The sequence below is a fragment of the Homarus americanus genome, unplaced genomic scaffold (genome assembly GCF_018991925.1).
Source record: "Homarus americanus isolate GMGI-L3 unplaced genomic scaffold, GMGI_Hamer_2.0 scaffold48406, whole genome shotgun sequence".
Taxonomy (NCBI): Eukaryota; Metazoa; Arthropoda; class Malacostraca; order Decapoda; family Nephropidae; genus Homarus; species Homarus americanus.
In genome coordinates this window covers 2,090,688-2,102,887 of record NW_024753828.1, presented here as the reverse complement: position 1 = coordinate 2,102,887, position 12,200 = coordinate 2,090,688, and the positions used below count along the sequence as shown (strand labels likewise).

Below are 12,200 nucleotides of genomic sequence, written 5' to 3'. Positions count from 1 at the left end.
TTTCCAACTAATTATCCCTAGCATACATATTACAACATTCTCTGTTGACATATACTTCCAAGGAGTAACCCAGGGTAGAACACTGGGGCTCACGACCGTTGTTGTGGTCGGCAGTAGCCAGACACATGGCGAGTCTGGGGTCTGGCCCAACGAGGCAGTGGAGCACCTTAATCAGACAGCATCGGTGCCATCGCTTCATATATGATCCCTGCTGGGTTTCTACTACATCCGGGGCCGTTGTTGAGTTGTTGAGCGATGCCAGAATCACAATGGGATCTGGAGAAACATTGGAGCAGCGTCAGGGAAGGGACTGGGAAGCATGACAACACAACCAACTCTCTTGTCTAGACGACAGACGTATTTACGTTATATTACTTCTTACAATGGGTGAATGACAATTCAACTGTTAAAGCATGAACACTGATGAACACTGATATTCACTACAATTGACTGAATTAACTGAATGGCTACACATAAACATACCTGGAGAAACAGTGGAGAGGCGTCAGGGGGCGCTCTTCTTGTCAGTTCAAGTTTAGAAGCTCCAAAAAAAGTTGTTGGTAGCGAAAGTCAGAGCGGGGAAGATGACAGAGGAAGGAGCAGGAGGTTAGGAAGGGAATTGTAGTGGGAGAGATAGTGCCGTGGCTTTACACGACTGCGTTTATTTGGTTAGCGCATAGCTCACGTATTGGGTTTTGTCTGTGTTGGGTGTGTGATCCTGGGGTCACCACTCCTCCGGGTTGTGTCAGTTCAAGTTTAGAAGCTCCAACAACTTTCCCTGAATACGAATTCGCAACCTTTCGATTTACAACAGGTACCTACTTTACTGCTAGGTGAACAGGGACCAAGGGGGCTAGGAAGTGTGTCCAAACAACTTCCGCTTGCCCGGGAATCGAACCCGTGTCATCTTGCTTGCGAGGCAAGAGCGGTACCCCTTCTACCACAAGCGCCTCTTGTGAGATGCACGGGTATAAATACCCCTGAGTTGCTAGTGATCGCTACTCACGCAATGACAGTAATCACAAAAAAACTAACTGTTACTCATTCAAAGATGAACCCTCAGTTGACAAAGGTCTGGCGAATTACTTGAGTTGATATACACAGACTAATTCAAGATTGAGCTTCCCAGGAGAAAGTGGAATAACAACGCATTGATAACTGTCTTCACAAAGGCAGGACTCTGGGAGGGAACACAAGTGGGGAAAAACACCTCTTCTCGGGGGTCGCTAACTCACTCATGTTTTGCGGTCGTGGAATTTAATAAGAATCATTAGTTAAATAGATAATAATAATAATAATAATAATTAACGGTTTATTGAAAGAGCTTGGCAGCCAGAAGGCTGAAAATATACAGTTACATATTTGGGGAATGGGTTTCGAATTACAAATAATATACAAGTAACATAAGTGATACAAATAAGATATATAATAACTAGATGGGGAAAAGCTCAAACTACAGTGCATTTCAACATAGTGACAGTGCAAGAAGTAGTATTTACTGGGAGTGAATACACTGGTTTATTACAAGTTATTGATAATTTTTACAATGGTTGGGACTGGGCTGTTCTTATAGCGATCAGTTCGTTCACGTATGGGCTGGATGCGGTTGTGGTGTCGAACAGCAATTCTCGGGCTAGGGATCTCAGGTGGTAGTAGGAGCCGGTGTCGAGGATGGTGTAGAAGCATCTTACCAAATTTGCAGATGAGGTCGTGGTGATGGTCAGTGAGAGTCGAAAGGGTCAGTGTGTTGAGCGCTTCTTGATATGTGGAGTAGGAAGGGGAGAGAATAATCTTGCATGCCCTCTTTTGCACTTTTTCTAGGTGTTTACGTTGTGTGGCATTTAGGGAGGAAAACCAGGTTGGGGAGGCGTAGGTGAGCAGTCAACGTGACCATGACAAACCCGCTTCAAGGCCCGACCAGTCCGGTATATATACAGTGAGAAGACTCGAGGAATATCATACACAACTTGTCTTCCAGCAAGTAAAACAAACAGGTTAAGTTCGATTAGGTTACGTTCTACCTCTTCCCTTCATCTCAACAGTCCTTACAGTTCTTACTTTATTTACAATAACAGACTGAGATAAACACAAACACTTCCCTGTGATAATAACATTCTTGTGTGTGCTCATAAACCTCCACATGAAAAATTATGTTTTGTATAACTTGTATTTTTTCAACAGCTCGTTAATATGAAGTGTGTGATGATGATGGTGGTGATGGCTCTGAGCCTCCTGTTGGTGGGAACACACGCAGCCCCTGCGGTAAGTCCTCCCTTACACTCCTGCTGGTGGTAACACTCACAGCACCTGCGACATGTCTTCCGTTACACCCTGTTGTCTGGTTATAAACACAAAACAAAACTTAGATATATTCACTAACCTAATTTCATATACCCAGTCATGTGCGCTAAGACGCGTCAACATTTTTAGTAAGATTCATTCCTCAAGCTCGGTGGACATAAGTCATCGTGATGTGCAAGTTTATTTTTAATTCTTTCATTATTTTTATTAACATTTACTATATTATAAAACCAATACTCGATACATCACACATCTTTTTGTCTACACCTCTGTGTGCTTGTGTGTGTGTGTGTGTGTGTGACCACACTATGTTGTGTTTTGTCCACAAAACACAATGCGTCTGTGTCCATGTCATCGTCAGTGCCTTATCTACGAATCTTTGCAAATTTCTAGACGAGTGTAATCCCCGTGTTGTAGTTATTTGTGTGGTACACTTCCCAATATGATTAAGTGAGTTCCAAAGACGTCTAGTTGAGAGAGAGAGAGAGAGAGAGAGAGAGAGAGAGAGAGAGAGAGAGATAATATCATGTTGAGCAATAATAGGAGTTCTGTCACTGACGCTAACAATCTTCTATACAGGATAGTCCCATAGAGTTGTCCTCGTCCATGTCGGAGGCTCGGGTGGAGCGAGCAGCCCACTTTCCTTGCTGCCGCTGCCCAGAAACTACCACCAAAATAAAGATCGAGATCACGATTATTCAAAGACATGGCGGTCAACAGTCACCTCCTCGTTGCTGCCCATGCCCGCCCTCTCACCATGGTTGAAGTATTTCCTGTAAGTTTGATCTCTCTTTTGAGTTTATATTTTTATTTGCTTACGTAACACATTTCCGTGTCATGTATTTATCACACAAGATAAAATATAAAGGTTTTCTAAGCCCCCAGGTGACTGACCACGAAGAGCATCTTTCTAGACTTCTCCAGAACTCAACTTCTCTTCATAATTTCCCGGAACTACAGATGATTATCTTTAGGAAGCATCACAAAATTTTCTATTGTGTTTTATTTGTTCGAGTATCAAATATAGTTAAACTGTAAACTGCATATAAAGAATAAATTTTGTTGCATATATACGTTTTGTTATTTAACTTCCTCCCCAATATAACATTAACCCAAAGTGATGACGATCTGTTAAAATTACATATTGAAAAATATTGACGCTGTATTTTCTGCCCAGGTCAAGATGACATGGTCCCTGTCCGAGTTGCTACCTGTCGTGATCCCTGCCCAGACTCTGTTGACACACGAAGACTCATTTGTTTTCTTTTCCAATCGGGTCATTATTGCGATTCTTATATCACCGTGTTAGTCGGGTTATGTTACATGACTAAGTGTTACCACCGATGGCTGGGTAACATGATACGGCCATTGTTTTCAGAACTAACATTTCCTCAACGAGATTTTGATTGCAAATTTACTTGCTGCTAAAATGCAATGTTATTGGTGATTGTGGTTGATAATGTTCATGTGTTCACAAAATATAAGGGGTAAATGTGATTGATAATTTTGAGGCTCTTCTGTTAACACAATGTTAGTGGTGGTTGTGGTTGGTAGATGATACAGGCTCCGTCTTAAGCAGTGTTGGTAAGCCCTGGTTATATGCAGGCTCTGTGTAGTATGAATTAAATAGTTCTATATATAAATTCTGAAATGTATATTTATAATTTGTAATAATTTATTGTCTCATCTCACATATCCTCTTCTTACTAACCGTTCCTGTGAACACTTTAGTTATAATGATGTTTTTCCTAATATAAATGTTTTAATTGTTGATATGGTATTCTTACTTATCAATTCATCCCAAAACATTTACAAAATATCTAGAGACTTTTGACGCTGTAAAAAAAAAAAAATAATAATAATAATAATATTAATAATAATGTGATTACCCTCCCAGCTACATCAGCCAGGAAGAAGTAATTGACCCACCTCCTGCCCCAATATACACATATACACATAAAACATTAATAGAGAAAATAAAAGATGAAAGTGACCTACCAGCTCCACTAAGAACCTGGCAGGCCTCTCCATACAGTGTACCTTTAGACTAACACAACTAACACTTAACTAACACCTTAGCAAAAAAAAAAAAAAGAAAAAAAATGTGACTACCCTCCCAGTTACGCAAGGACCTGGGCGGGCTCACTAATTCAAACAATAAATAGAAAATAATAATAATAAGCAGCACTATATAAAAAACCAATATTAATACAAAGGTCTGACGACCCAAGGGAGCAGAACAAAGATGAAAGACCAAGAGGAAAGATGAAGCGATCTGGTTGAGCCCAGATTCTTTCTACTCCTACTGTATCTCAGTTTCACCACTTTTCCTTCAACCCCTAATAATCTTCTTTCACCTCATAACTAAAGACTCCGTACCGTACCGATCGCTACTCACGCAATGACAGTAATCACAAACAAACTAACTGTTACTCATTCAAAGATGACCCTCTGTTGACAAAGGTCTGGCGAATTACTTGAGTTGATATACACAGACTAATTCAAGATTGAGCTTCCCAGGAGAAAGTGGAATAACAACGCATTGATAACTGTCTTCACAAAGGCAGGAATCTGGGAGGGAACACAAGTGGGGAAAAACTCGTCTTCTCGGGGGTCGCTAACTCACTCATGTTTTGCGGTCGTGAAATTTAATAAGAATCATTAGTTAAATAGATCAGCAGTCAACGTGACCATGACAACCCCGCTTCAAGGCCCGACCAGTCCGGTATATATACAGTGAGAAGACTCGAGGAATATCATACACAACTTGTTTTCCAGCAAGTAAAACAAACAGGTTAAGTTCGATTAGGTTACGTTCTACCTCTTCCCTTCATCTCAACAGTCCTTACAGTTCTTACTTTATTTACAATAACAGACTGAGATAAACACAAATACTTCCCCTGTGATAATAACATTCTTGTGTGTGCTCATAAACCTCCACATGAAAAATTATGTTTTGTATAACTTGTATTTTTTCAACAGCTCGTTAATATGAAGTGTGTGATGATGATGGTGGTGATGGCTCTGAGCCTCCTGTTGGTGGGAACACACGCAGCCCCTGCGGTAAGTCCTCCCTTACACTCCTGCTGGTGGTAACACTCACAGCACCTGCGACATGTCTTCCGTTACACCCTGTTGTCCGGTTATAAACACAAAACAAAACTTAGATATATTCACTAACCTAATTTCATATACCCAGTCATGTGCGCTAAGACGCGTCAACATTTTTAGTAAGATTCATTCCTCAAGCTCGGTGGACATAAGTCATCGTGATGTGCAAGTTTATTTTTAATTCTTTCATTATTTTTATTAACATTTACTATATTATAAAACCAATACTCGATACATCACACATCTTTTTGTCTACACCTCTGTGTGCTTGTGTGTGTGTGTGTGTGTGTGTGACCACACTATGTTGTGTTTTGTCCACAAAACACAATGCGTCTGTGTCCATGTCATCGTCAGTGCCTTATCTACGAATCTTTGCAAATTTCTAGACGAGTGTAATCCCCGTGTTGTAGTTATTTGTGTGGTACACTTCCCAATATGATTAAGTGAGTTCCAAAGACGTCTAGTTGAGAGAGAGAGAGAGAGAGAGAGAGAGAGAGAGAGAGAGAGAGAGATAATATCATGTTGAGCAATAATAGGAGTTCTGTCACTGACGCTAACAATCTTCTATACAGGATAGTCCCATAGAGTTGTCCTCGTCCATGTCGGAGGCTCGGGTGGAGCGAGCAGCCCACTTTCCTTGCTGCCGCTGCCCAGAAACTACCACCATAATAAAGATCGAGATCACGATTATTCAAAGACATGGCGGTCAACAGTCACCTCCTCGTTGCTGCCCATGCCCGCCCTCTCACCATGGTTGAAGTATTTCCTGTAAGTTTGATCTCTCTTTTGAGTTTATATTTTTATTTGCTTACGTAACACATTTCCGTGTCATGTATTTATCACACAAGATAAAATATAAAGGTTTTCTAACCCCCCCAGGTGACTGACCACGAAGAGCATCTTTCTAGACTTCTCCAGAACTCAACTTCTCTTCATAATTTCCCGGAACTACAGATGATTATCTTTAGGAAGCATCACAAAATTTTCTATTGTGTTTTATTTGTTCGAGTATCAAATATAGTTAAACTGTAAACTGCATATAAAGAATAAATTTTGTTGCATATATACGTTTTGTTATTTAACTTCCTCCCAAATATAACATTAACCCAAAGTGATGACGATCTGTTAAAATTACATATTGAAAAATATTGACGCTGTATTTTCTGCCCAGGTCAAGATGACATGGTCCGTGTCCGAGTTGTTACCTGTCGTGATCCCTTCCCAGACATTCGGGCCTTCGATGTAGAGCGGCAGAAATTGGACAGCGATTACATAAGTTCGTCAAGATCGTCTTAGTGAGGTGAAAGTGTAAATCGATGTCGGACTTTTCATGCTAGACACGATTGTATTTTTGAAAACTCAATTTCCACCGAGTTGGAGGTACAGCCAGGGTCACAGGCCTATAACCACACAATCACTGCCACATGACAAAGCTTTTATTTTATTTTATTTTTTAGGGTGTTGTGGTCACGGCTGTGATAAAGGCCAACCAGGGAGTGTAGTACTGTGCCTTCAGTTAAATCAGTTCATAGTTGTCATCAGTGAATGCAGAAGAGACTATAATAACTTAAAGTGAATACATATTGGCAATCGAGCTGGTAAGGACAACTGCCAGCCTATTCGTGTCATAGGTGCCACAGAGACTTTAAATTTTATTTTGTTTGTGTGCTTTCTCAAGGACTGAATCTGTGTTTATAATACACCACTCACAGGGAGATACAGTGTACACAGTGATAGTTCATAGTGTCATCAGTGACCGCTGAAGTTGTAAATAACTTAAAGTGAGCGCTCACTAGCAAGCAAGCTGGAAAGGCACCGTGCCAGCTGAAACCAAGTCGTGTCATAGGTGCCACAGAGACTTTAAATTTTATGTTGATTGTGTGCTTTCTCAAGGACTGAAACTGTGCCTACAATACACCATTCACAGGGAGATACAGTGTACGCAGTCGCAGACGACAACTCTATAGGCAACAGAGAGTAGCTAAGTACTTTTTCTCTCTTTATTTTCTTTGAAATAGGTGTAGATTTATACACAGTCTGCACCCCCCCCCCCACAACAACAACAACCATGAGTTTGATATGTGATTACTGCAGGGAGACGTCGGATATGGAGGATGCAGGCCTAACTAATGCAACGTTTAGGAAGTTACTAACTGCCGTAAAGCTTGATGGCTGTTGCTGGTATTGCCCTGGCTGCATAGTCAAGGTGAATGAAGCGATTGCAATCCATAAGGGAACGAGTTCTCTAGGGACGAAAATAGATGAAGCAGGAGCCCTGCTGGTTGACAAACTGGAGCAAGTTGAGAAAGAGATCCTTGCTAAGACTGAGGAAGTAGCTAATAGAATGGAGGTGGTTGCTAAGAGGAGTTATGCTGACGTATTAGGAGGGCCACGGGGGGGGGCGGAGAGTAATGCAGAATCAGTACAGGTTCTACAGCAGATTGGGACTCTGAAAAAGTGTGTCGAAGAAATGAAAATTAACGCACCGACTGTTAGGGGAGAGGAGGAACACCAGGAACGGCTCCAGCGCAGGAACAATGTAATAGTTTTTGGAGTCCCAGAGAGCCAGGCAGAGGGAACTGTGAGTAAGGAAACACACGACAAGGTGCTGTTTCAAAATATTTGCACAGAGGTTCTGAAGATTCCAGCAACCCCTCAGGATGTGAGGAGACTGGGACAAAAGCAGGGGCTAAGCCTCGCCCCCTCAGGATCACACTAGGGAGTGAGGAGGAGAAATGGCAAGTTATCCGGTAGGCAGAAAACTTAGCAAGGAGCGAGGCATTTCGGGATGTATTTATTCACCCAGACCGCACGGTAATGCAGAGGGAACAGCACAAGAAACTCCTGCTGGACTTGAAGCAGAAGAAGGAGGAGTCGAGGAGGAACGGGGACAGGTGCACATGGGTTATACTCAGGGGGAGGGTAGTGGAAACAAGTGTGCCGACACAGGGCCAGGGGGCAGCAGTGCACCCTCCACCCACTCAACCCCCCACCCGGGAGGCGGCACCAGCTCAGCCTACCGGACAGTAGGGAACGAGCGCCGTGTAAACAATGACATTTTTAACCACACCCTGCAAAATACAGTGTACTTAGCAAATGCTGCAGCTTCTGAGAATGTGGGTGGAGCGGGTTTATTACTAAGAGCAGAGACGTTACCGAGAACAAATTCTGGCTTGAATGTCATGTACACTAATACTGACACGTTCCTTGATAAGAGGGAGGAGTTTGAAACACTACTAAGAGTACACCAACCAGATATTGTAGGAGTTGTAGAACTGTTGTACAAGAACAGGAGAATCGACCCAGAGGAATGTGAGTTCAGTATTGCTGGATATGACTCATTTACGAACCTAACTCAAGAATCCTGCAGGAGGGGTGTGGTTATCTACGCTAGGCAAGACCTTAGAGCCAGCCAGGCGAGGGTACAGGGAGAGGATGTTTTTGAAGAGTCCAAGTGGTGTAAAATTAAATTAAAGGGAGGGGACTTACTTATCGTCGGGTGTATCTACAGATCCCCGAACTGTGGCCCACTAAATCAAAGGAACTTAAGAACCTTAATAAACAATGCGGCGATGCTCAACCCCAGCCACCTCCTTATCATGGGGGACTTTAACTATGGCGACATCGACTGGAGAAACGAGTCAACCCCGAATGACTTGAATAATCCTGCTACTCTTTTTGTAGAAACTCTGAGAGATAATTTTCTGTTCCAACATGTGAGAGACCCGACACATTACAGAGGGGAGCAAACACCCAAGCCACTTGACCTCATCATAACAAACGAGGAGGGTATGGTGGCCAAACTGGAACACCTTGCCCCAGTTGGCACCAGTCACCATACAGTGTTGTCATTCAGATTTAACTGTTACCTAGTTCAAGATAAGGCCAGGCCAAGGTGCAAATATTACAAGGGAAATTACAATGGGATGAGGGAAGAGATGAGGGGTATCAACTGGCCTGACTTATTAAGGTACAAGAACGCAGACACTACGCTGAATATCATAACTAGTAAAATGACCCATTTGATCGATAAATATATACCCAAGACCAAACCCAGTGCTTCTAGGAATACGAGGGGATCCCTACACATGAACCATGCGGCGGTCGACAAAATTAAGAAGAAAACCCAGAAATTCAAGACGTGGGTTGGGTCAAACGATGAGCAAGACAGGAGGATGTATGCAAGAGCCAGAAACCAAGCAAAGATAGAGTGTAGGAGGGCTGAAAAGGAGTTCCAAAGGCTGGTTGCACGCGAGGTCAAGTCAAACCCAAAGGCGTTTTACCGCTATGCAAAGTCGAAATTGAAAACGCGAGTAGGAGTATCAGACCTGAGGCTTGAAGATGGTAGTTACGCAGATTCTGACCAGGATAAAGCTGAGGCATTGAACAGCTTCTTTTCCTCAGTGTTCACAAGAGAGGATGCAACTAACCTTCCTGCGTTTGAGGACAGACGGTTCGACACAGCACTGACCCACATTGTGTTCACAGAAGAGGGTATTAGAAATAAACTGTCCAGGCTAAAGGTTCATAAGAGTCCTGGACCTGACATGATGCATCCTAGAGTGCTAAGGGAGCTGTGCAACGAGCTTGCAGAGCCCCTGAAGATTCTGTTTTGTAAATGCCTGGATGAACAAATGGTCCCCAGTGAATGGAAAGTGGCTTATGTGAGTCCTATCTTCAAGAAGGGCGATAGGCACTCCACGAACAACTATAGACCGGTGAGCCTGACCAGCATAATATGTAAAGTACTTGAGAGTATTATCAGAGATGCAGCGATGGAACATCTACTACGAAACAACCTTGTAAAAGATTGCCAACACGGTTTTATGCCGGGGCGCTCTTGCTTGACACAATTGCTCAAGGTATTGGATATTTGGACCCATATTCTAGAACGGGGTGGTAATATCGACAATATTTACCTAGATTTTGCCAAGGCTTTCGACAGTGTACCCCACGAAAGGCTGAAAATCAAACTGGAAGGGTACGGAATTCGGGGAAATGTCCTAGCGTGGATAGAAGACTTTCTACATGACCGCAAGCAATGTGTGGTGATTAATGGCACGAAATCGTCATCTGTACCTGTAACAAGTGGGGTACCGCAGGGTAGTGTATTGGGCCCGCTGTTGTTTGTTTGTTTCATAAATGATATGCCTGACGTTGTACACTCCTCCATACAAATGTTTGCCGATGACGCCAAGTTATTTCGGGAAATTAAGAACCAAGCGGACTGTGAAGAGCTGCAGAAGGACCTCTGTGGGCTCCAGGAATGGTCGAAGGAATGGCTGCTGAGATTCAATGTCACGAAGTGTAAGAGGATGCACCTGGGGCGTACCAACGGTAAGGAGGCGTACCATATGTCCCAACGGGATGAAGAAAATGTACTAGTTGAGACTGTGTGTGAGAAGGACCTAGGTGTGTATGTTGACAATGAGCTGAAGTTCTCGGGCCATTGTGAGAAGAAGGTAAATCAGGCAAATAAATTATTGGGTCTTATAAGAAGGTCGTTCAGATATCTAGACGGTCCGTCCCTCGTGACGATCTTCAGGAGTGAAGTGCTTCCCCATCTGGAGTACTGTCACCCCATCTGGTCCCCGAGATATGCTAGGGACTGTCAGTTGGTTGAAAATGTTCAAAGGAGGGCCACCAAACTGGTGCCTGCACTTCGGCATCTCAGCTACCCTGAGAGATTGGAGCGCCTGAACTTGCCTAGCTTATACTACAGACGGGCAAGGGGGGACCTAGTTGAGGTTTATAAGCATCTCAGGGGGCACTACTCAGTTGAGTGTCCTTACTTGGAGCTGGCGGACGCTCGCCCCACAAGGGGTCACAGCTCAAGATTGAAGAAGCCGCAAGTCCAGAAAACCGTGAGGGCAAACTTTTTCGGAGTGAGGGTTGTAAACTCTTGGAACAATCTACCAGAGAGTGTTGTGACGGCACCGAGTGTGAGCTCTTTCAAGAGAAGACTTGACCAACACTGGAGCGGGTTCAGGTACATTCAGGAGCCGGTGCATGCCCAGTATTTGCCAACAGTGCGTGACAGAGACGTGACCGATCGCCCGGGCGGCTAGCGAGCCGACCTTTTGGTGAAGAATATAAAGGAAAAGAGACGTGACCGATCGCCCAAGCGGCTAACAAGCCGATCAGTGGCGAAGAGGATAAAAGTAAAAAAGTAAAAGTAATAATAAACTATTCATTGCTATTTAAGATCATGAGAAGTTTCCAAATGTTCGTATATTTACTTAAATAATGAAGAAAATTTGATCTGAGAATCTCGTGGCAGCCCTCGCTATAGTTGAGTTGCCAATTCATTAATACAATGTCTTCATTATTTAAGTAAATATACGAACATTTGGAAACATCTCTGTATAATATGGACACGAAGTAGTACCTTAAGCTGTGTATTCTTATATTACTCTATTAATTATGTATAGTAAAGTATTACAGAACATGTATTAATCCTATGTAATGTTTCCATTTATTATGCACCATGTTATGTATATGTATTATCATATTTACATATTATGTATTCAGCTTGTGAACGCTGGCATCTGTACATACCAGCTGCTTATCCTTGAGTTGAGGAAACCAAAAATCACAGTTCTTCACCTGATAATTGCCTTACCCGGAGATCACGCAAGTTGTCGTGTACTGGTACCTTTCTTTTTTTCAACTACTTGCCTAAGAGTAACATCTAACTTAGTGATCATTGCTTCAGAAATCTTAGCCGTAGAAATTCCTAAAATAGAGAGGAGTGGCAACGCTCGCTAACCCGCTCCCTGAACATAAAG

General features: G+C 42.8%; 2 long non-coding RNA genes across 3 annotated transcripts; both read left to right on the top strand.

Annotated features, from left to right (window-relative positions):
* The first annotated feature begins 1,942 nt into the window (after nt 1-1,942).
* LOC121855525 lies at nt 1,943-3,372 on the top strand. 2 transcript variants are annotated; one of them, XR_006086806.1, is made up of 4 exons: nt 1,943-1,994; nt 2,182-2,262; nt 2,881-3,076; nt 3,180-3,372. It is a non-coding gene; the product is annotated as an uncharacterized LOC121855525 (long non-coding RNA). The 2 variants fall into 2 exon arrangements; XR_006086805.1 differs by having other exon boundaries at nt 1,944-1,994; nt 3,187-3,372.
* Nucleotides 3,373-5,045: 1,673 nt separating this feature from the next.
* LOC121855538 lies at nt 5,046-6,477 on the top strand. Its single transcript, XR_006086808.1, has 4 exons — nt 5,046-5,095; nt 5,284-5,364; nt 5,985-6,180; nt 6,292-6,477. It is a non-coding gene; the product is annotated as an uncharacterized LOC121855538 (long non-coding RNA).
* Nucleotides 6,478-12,200: the final 5,723 nt, after the last annotated feature.